Genomic DNA, 9,052 nt, shown 5'->3' on the forward strand with positions numbered 1-9,052 from the left:
ATACTGGCAGCCCACGTCATATGCAAAAATACATCCAAGACGCAATGACGTATGTGCGTGCATATGGTCGACCAGATTTATTTATAACATATACATGTAATCCGCATTGGGATGAAATAAAAAAATTGTTATTAACTGGACAAACGCCGATTCATCGTCCCGATATTACCGCACGGGTGTTTAAACAAAAATTAAAATCTTTGATTGATTTAATTGTAAAACACTCACTATTTGGAGAAAAACGTTGCTGGATGTAATCTATTGAGTGGCAAAAAAGAGGTTTGGCAAAAAAGAGGCCAATCCTTTTCACTAAAGTTGAGAAATATTGAATATGAAGTTGAAGTAGACAATAGATGGGTAGTGCCATATTCGCCATTGTTATCCAAGATATATAAAGCGCACATCAATGTAGAATTTTGTAGCTCCATAAAATCAATAAAATACATTTGCAAATATGTTTATAAAGGTAGAGATATGGCAGTATTTGCAGTTCAAAATATAAACGAAAATGATGAAAAAACACGCTACCAAATGGGCAGATATATAAGCAGTAACGAAGCAAGGGGAAACAACGTTCGTCGGGTCAGCTAGTAGCTTTATAAGATTGTTAATGTAATGATATATATTATTCAATTTAAAGTAAAAAGTTTATTATAAATTAAGATAATAAAAGTTATGTCGGCTCTTTATTCCTCAAGTAAATTAAATTGCAATCACTCTAACTTTTCGTACCACACTGACTCTTCTCGTGGCAAACTTACACTTCTTAACTTACTGTCGTTTGCCTGGGTTGCCGCTTCTAAGTACTGCTTAGTGTTGCCCCTTACATATATTAAAAACATGTTTAAAGTACACTTTTTAGCATAAGTACATACATACTGGTTCATTTAACTCTTTTATCGGTAATAGTATTTCCCTGAAGAGAAATACTCTTTTCATACAATTGCTAAATTTACAAAAATTTAAGCAAGGTGATCAGACAGATGAAAAAGAATGTTTCTAAAAAGAAGTAATACACTGTTTAGGAACAACTAAATCATTATTGCGATGACAATTTAGTAAGTGGTATACTGGCAAAAACAATGTAAAAAACAAAACAAAATAAGTATTTTTTTTAATGGATATATGTAAACTAAACATATAAGAGAAATAAGAGTAAAAAGTACCAGTACCAGGTTTCCAACGAGACGGATTAGTGAAACAATGATCGATTCTTTGTGGTATCATTATAATTCCTTAACTGAACAAAAGCTCTTTCAATGAAAACCCAAACGCCACCTGCAGAGAATTTTCTAATCACAAGGTTATGGAAATGACACGTCTCTTAAACCCAACTTCTTAAATTAGTAATGTAGATTCTTTTAGCGTCTAATAAAATTGTCAATAAGCTTTGTTCCGTTCTACTTAGAAAGTTGGCCTTACGGCAATAAAGTAGTAACATACGTGGACTTATATTAATTACAAGAGATTTTAAATAAATAGTGATAAAAATAACATATGATGCTTTAAGTGTACTAAAAACTATAAACTTCAAACTGATCTTTAATAATTAATCAAAACAATTTGTTTGTTTTAATATTTTGTTATATACTCGTAGTCTTAGTTTAATCGCATTATAAAGTAAAGTAATGAAATATTTTCGGAAAACTTTAAGAAATTTTTATTACCATGAGAAAGAAAATATTTAACTTACAATTCTCATCTCGTTTAATAAAAGTTTACTAAATATATCTTAATTCTTTAATATGTATGAATGTACCTACATACTTTTGGTAATATTTGTTAATATACTAAGTGTTTATTATTGGTCTATAAAACAACGTTGTTATTGTATTTTGATTTCTTTTTACATTATTGTAATTTATAATGAAAATTTGGGTTTTCAGAATATGTCTATGAAATGACTACTGTCTGCCATAGAAATATTTGTTTACCCAGGGGCTTTATGACTGCATCAAAGATAATGTCACGGTATGCAATGATAGTTTATGGTAACACAAACTAACATCATTACTGTTAACTGTTTGTTTGCGCCCATTTGAAGGTGTAAATTTTTGAAAGATATCTCTCAGTAGACTCCCTTAGTAGATGCCCTCAATAGACTCCTTCAGTAGACTCCCTCAATACACTCCCTCAGTTTGATTGTTCATAAACTGCTTAATTGTTAAAAGCACGGTTGCCACTTATGGTACTTTAGTACCAAAATTGGTACTTTTTTTTCCGTTTGGTACTCTGGTACTCATGTTCAAAAAATGGTACATTTTCGGCGACCCAACTTTATTGTGGATATTGTATTGTTTTATACTTTTGTACATTTTATATAAATTGTATTTTCTTATAAAAAGACAATAGAAAAATTTTGGACCTTTTTTTACAGAAATGGTACCTTTTTAAACCAATTTTGGTACAGAAAAAAATTTTCAAGTGGCAACCGTGGTTAAAAGGACTAGTTTCTGCCTAACGAAGTAATCTCTGGCCTCGTTTGTCTATTTTTTTTGTTACGGTGTAAAATCGTGTGTTTGGAATATAACATAATATTCGTTCTACACTGCGAGCGTATAAATTATAATAAGCTTGCAGTCAGTTTCTTGCTACTGCGGCAAGGTCACCTTTCAATTCGCTGTTCTATTTCTTGAAGATTGCAGATACATTAATCTAAGGTTAGCTGTAGTTTAATGGCCTCACACAGTAAATTAAAATCCATTATTTTATATTAGGACACATTTCTTATAATGGCCAATTGAATAAATAAACGAATATTAAGACTTCTTTTTATTTAATGGTATTAATCATATAATAATTTCATATTAATACAATTAATGGTTTGTTATTATAAATATTTTTTTTTTCACAGTTTAGCTGAAAAAAGTGATACAACGTAGCTTAATCAAGCTTAATTGAATCATTTTTTTTATTTAATTCAATAGAGATATTCAATCAAATTTGGTGATATGGTTATTGGTTCATTTGTAGGTATAATTTGGTTTTGTAAGATGATCGTGTTACCAACCTAATGTATGAGGAGTTACTAACGCATAAGGTCTGATCATAAAATGATTTTATGCGTTAAATGAATAATAATTATCAAAAATTTTTGCTGTGATATATCTATAAATGGTTTGTATCATTTGAATATATTAAATGAATTGTTTAGGAAATAAAAAAGTAAATAATTTGTGTTCTCTTTAACAATTGACGCTAAACTAATTTTAGTGAATTTTCAGGAACTTGAGAGAAAGTGCAACTGGATAACAAAGAAATAGACGATTGTAGAATAAAAGACGTTGGTAAAATACATATATAGGAGTATTACGGTATTTATTTTTTTTTTTTTGAGAAATATAATGCAGACTAGTTTATGCAGACTAGTATCGATTACTAACCAAAATTGGTTGCCTTAAACAAAGAAATCTTCAAATTCAATTACAAATTCCAAGTGATACAAAAAAGTGGATATTTATTGATTAGATTACGTTTGGTTAATAGAAAAGAAAGAAATTGTTTTTGGTTCTAAAATATGGATTATATATAGTTAATCAAAATTGTCAAGTGTGTGGTCTTTAAGGGAATGCTTATTCAAAAATATATAGAATAAAATGTTATATTTTCCATAAAATATAAAAGTGCATCGACAAATATTAGTTATCAATAACATCCGTGTCCAGTATGGAATCATTAGAACATTTATTTAACATATAAAAATGCTTAAAAGTCAATTTAAAAATATTTTTTTTTATATCTTTTACAGATAAATGTAACTTTAATTACATATGTGGTGCAGTAAAGTCATATGCATTCACATTTATTTTGTCATTGATATTAAAATATGTTGTTATTGAATTAAAATTATTGCCATATGGTACGATTTAATTGCTTTCAATAGATAAATATAAATTAGTTTGATGAATTCGAATTCATGTCATTAGTTTGTTAGATACATCTGTTGTAGACTCTACGGAATGCGTTGTAAATTACTCAGTATGGTTTGTGTGACTTTAAAATCAATATTATTGACTATTTTTATTAACTTAAAGTAGATAAAATATTAATAGATATCCAAATATATACGCATCTACTGCATAAATGATTAATAATTTATTGAATTTAAAACTGTTAATTAAGTTGTTTTAAGTATATCAAAATAATAAGAACTTCCTTAAATGACTATTAAAAACTTAAATATTATAATAAATAATTTGTTAAATTCTAATCGCTTTTTTATTTTATTTTATTTTCTTGTATTGCAATACTGGCTATTTCATATTTACAGAGACGCTAGCCACAAACATAATACCAATCTACGGTATCTCTTTCGCAGCATATAACTCAAATACAAGCAAACCATTGATTCATTAAAGACTATATGCTTTACATAAGTTGGGTTTCTTGTCATAGACGGACACATGTTACCGAAATATTCAAAGAATTATCGAAGATATGTATGCATCAATCAGACTGACATTGACATTATATAGTATATTTTTTAACTAGAAAATTAAATTGTTAATAGCCCTGAGATTACCATTACAACCACCAGCACTTTTAAGATAAAACTCTTCAATTTCTAATCCTTCTTCTGTAATGGAAGTGCAAAATAGTAGTTACTGCACTGATAAGACGTTCTCTCTTGAGATTCTACACCCAGAACTGGGGTGCGATTGACACATAAGTTAAATTGTTCAGATAACAATTATCTGCTAAAATCTTTAATAAAAAAATAAAGATCAGATTGCAAAATCTTAATATTAAGTAAAGTAATCAAAACTATCTAACTGTAATTATCTATAGCACTCCCAAAAATTAAATTAATAAATTCTTATTTGGAAGAAGAAATTAAGAGCCACATGCTTATAAAATAGTTTTAAGTAAAGATAACAATTGCTTCTGAAACGTGCAAATAGAACGTGTCTGGTAAAAATGAAATCATATATGCTTGACCATGCCCGACTTGGTCAAAGACATAGATAATACATTTTGACCATAACTGAAGGTCACAACCTGGATAACAAAATCGAATAGGAGGCAGTGAAAAATATGGAATTATCTATGTTTTATTATTGCTTTAACCATGCCCGACTTGGTCAAAGACATGGATAAAAAATTTTGACAATGATTTAAGGCCACAACCTGGATAACAAAATCGAATAGGGGATAGCTTTTAAAATTCGCAAAGGAAGCATAAATTGTAGCAAAGCAGTCAGAGGTTTAGAAAGAAGTGCTAATGATGAAGAGGGGTGATGTAGTTAAATAGCATTCTTGGTAACTATTAAACTGGCTGAATATGCAGCCCATAGCAGAACTTTAACTGCATCAACCTTGACTCTGACTGTCATCGCAATCTGGACGACAAAGTCAAACAGGAGGTCTCTATAATTCTTAAAATTGCAAAAGAAGCATAAATTGCTTCTGCTTAAATCTATGCTTAAACAAGTTAAGCAGAGATTTAGGAAAACCTTACAATAGCGAGAAGGTACATGAAGATAATCAATTGTTCTTGACTACTATGGAACAAGCTAACGAAGTGGTCATGTATCCTTTACTAGAACCTTGACTTCAGCTGATATCGCCAGCTGATAACTCTTAAATTTACAAGGCAAGCATATATTTTCTACAAACCCATCAAAGATTAAGCAATACACCGAAGCGGTGATAGAGGGTTATACGGTAACATTATCATTTTGACAACTATTGAATTTGTCCATTAGTTGGATATGGAGTCTTCAATAGGTCTAAGGTCAAAAAACGAAGTGTGTAACTAGTATTGTATTCTTTGAAAATATTTAATTAAGTGTTTTGCATTAAAATTTCAACTCTTTTTTTAATAAATAATTTTTTCAAGTCTTTTATTTCTAAACAAACTTTTCTTGTATAGAACAAAAACTTATAATAATAAGAAAAATAAAGTGCTGAATTAAAATTAACGCTTTATTCAAAGAAGGAAAAACTTTTTTATTTAATGTAAATAACGTTAAATTCCCTTTTGTTTAATTGTTGGTAAAACCGAAAACTTTATTTGAAACTTTTTGGCGAGAAAAATTGCAAAAAAAAAAGTTGAATTAAAACTTTTCGTGCGACATATTTTCCAAAACATCATGCTTTTCAATATGAGATGTTGTGTTATTTTTTTGAAATAATATATTTGTATATATGGAAAAATGTTTGTTTGGTTGTAGTTCAGAGAGCTTGCAGAGCACAGCAAAAACTCTACCATAACTTCTGTTTAATCAAAATAAATCAGAAAACGTGTCAATGTAAATATGTGCTCGAAATACTATAAAAGTGGTGAACTCAGCTAAATATATTTGTATAAGTCCAAATAAAATAAATATTACTAAGAATAGTAAAAATAGTAAGCAAAATATATATAAAAATAATATAAATATGTTTATGCAACATATGCCACACTGGTGCCTGTCTAATGATGACAAAGTCACGTTCCAGGTGAGCACAGTGTATTAGTAATTGTACAGAAGACAAGTACGGGGATAAATCATATTATGGTAGCTTATTTTAGTGAAAATATAACAGAAAAATAGGTTAACAGCAAAATTTTAATGCAGTGAAATAACATGAATTATAAACAAAAACCGAGTTACAGTTTAAAAACCTTAAGCAACACAACAAAAACTGACTTAACATGCTGGGATCATGAAATTCAGTTATTTGTTTAAAAATTTTTTGATTAAAGTCACTGAAAAAAAGTTACTACACATATATTGTGAAAAGAAAGAGTTAAGAACCCATATAAAAATATATTAAATACACAAATCATAATAACACGCATGACGTTGGCAGTTTCATTGCAAGCAATATATATGAGAAAAATAGAATGTAAGTAAACCCCTTTTTCAAACTACGAAAAAAAATAACTTGACAGAACCGCAAGGAAATCAAAGGAAAATTATAAAAAAATTACAAAACAAGCTAACATATTTCAAGCACATAATGACTAAATCGCGTTCAGGATTGTTAGTAAAGTTTTGCTAGCGGAAGTTTATACTTGCTGTCAAGGCGCACTTTATTGCAATGTACAAGCACGTTTTTTGTGCTGCCATTACATACGAGTACGAATTCGCGTATGAATTGTTGCATGCTTCCGTTTCTTATGTGAAAAATGTGAAGTCACTAACCTAACGTCCATCGTGAATTGATTCACTAATCACCAGTTTTTCGTACTTTTGCTACAATTTCAGGATATAGCAACCATGCATGTAACATGAAATTAACTTTAAAAACTATTTTATTGTAAATTTTTTTCATATTTATTTTTTTTATTTTCTTACACCCATACCTGCGGTGTCATAACTGACACGCTATATACGCGCCACATGAAATTTATGACTTTAAATTGCAGAAATTCGGAAAATTTATTTAGTCATTTACGGAATAAACTTTTATGCACATAGTTTAAGAAGGGTTACATTATGCTCAAAAAGTATCCGGATTTTGTTGTTTGTTAACTACTCAAGTAATAGAACTTTTTCAGAAAAAATTTTTTTTTGTTATGTTGGTACACCCTTGCTTGACATATGCCACAAATTTGAGCGCCATCTGTCAATTAATTTGTTTACAACAGCTGTTAATGTGAGACAACCTCAACTGCATTTAGCGATTTTTACTATCGAAAATTCTTGTTGTACGAGATTTTTTGACCAAATACGACATCACTGTTATCGCTCAGGCACTATATTCGCCAAATCTGGATCCGTGCGACTTTTTCCTCTTCCCGAAACTCATATTGCCCCTTTGTGGTAAGCGTTTTGAGTCGATTGAATCGGTAAAAGAGAATTCGCTGAAGGAACTAAAAGCCATACCTTCACGGGCCTACGAAAAGTGTATGGAAGATTGGGTTAAGCGTTGGCATATGTGTATCGCATCAGAAGGAATATATTTTGAAGGAGATAAAATAAATTTGGAATAAAATTTAAATTTTTGTGTTTTATTTACAAAATCCTTTTTGAGGTACTTTTTGAGCAGATGGTATGTATAATTTTATTTTAAATATGAAATAATTCAATAATGCAATTAAAAATAGTATATCAGGTAATTACGTATTAAATTCAATCATTTCTGAAATACAAACGAAAAAAAAATCATTAAAACTCGAAAAGCTTACAGCTATACATTCTATATCTAGATATATAAAATCATATAGTGAACAAAATGTGCAGAATTTAGGAAAATTACAACTCTACAACTCGAAAGTCCAAAACGTATCTACAAATTTTGGACCATATAGTTAGTACAATAGGTTTATAACATATGGTTTTAAAATATCATAGTTAGCAGAAGTTTGTTGTAATCTCATAATAACATACAGATAGCAATTATGAACAATAAAGTTTTGAAGTTAGCAGCTAAATTTTACGACTGGTAACATTTTAGGTTATAACTGTGATAGAATTAGTAGAAATAACAAGTTTATTTAAATTAAATTACTGAATAAAGAATTAACTAATTTCTCTTGTTCAAACGCGAGTTAGTGTCTGAAACACTTTTATTCAATAGTCTCTGTGACTATTTGAATGATCCACTGTAATAAGAGCTCTGTTAAATAACTAACTAACTAAAAATATTGCAGTAATTACATACCATGTTTCTATTGCTTACTTAGTAAGGTACTTAAGTAACTTTAGGATTTTATGGTCTCCATTAACTTAAGTTACTTATTGCATATGAAAGAGCTTTTATGTGTCAGAAAATTCTAACAGGGCTTCTGTTTGTTTAAATAAACTTCAATTAATACAAATAAAAAAAATTAAATATATTATTGTTATATTAAATCATTTATATATATATATATTTTATATATCCATTCCATATTCAATTCATAGAAACAAAGGTTTCATTAAAAACTTACTTTCTCAGTGCGTTTGTATATAGCTCAGCTGTTGTTTATTTATATTTTACATATAAAACATATGATAAATATTTCATTTTCCTTCGGGGGAAATTAATTGTTAATTTTTGCATTCATTATTTTTGCTCAAATTTTCTTTGTTTTTTTTTTTGGTAAGTTAAAAAGCACGGAAGCTCTTGAGGAAATTTACTT

Source organism: Teleopsis dalmanni, chromosome 1 (genome assembly GCF_002237135.1).
Source record: "Teleopsis dalmanni isolate 2A chromosome 1, ASM223713v2, whole genome shotgun sequence".
NCBI lineage: Eukaryota > Metazoa > Arthropoda > Insecta > Diptera > Diopsidae > Teleopsis > Teleopsis dalmanni.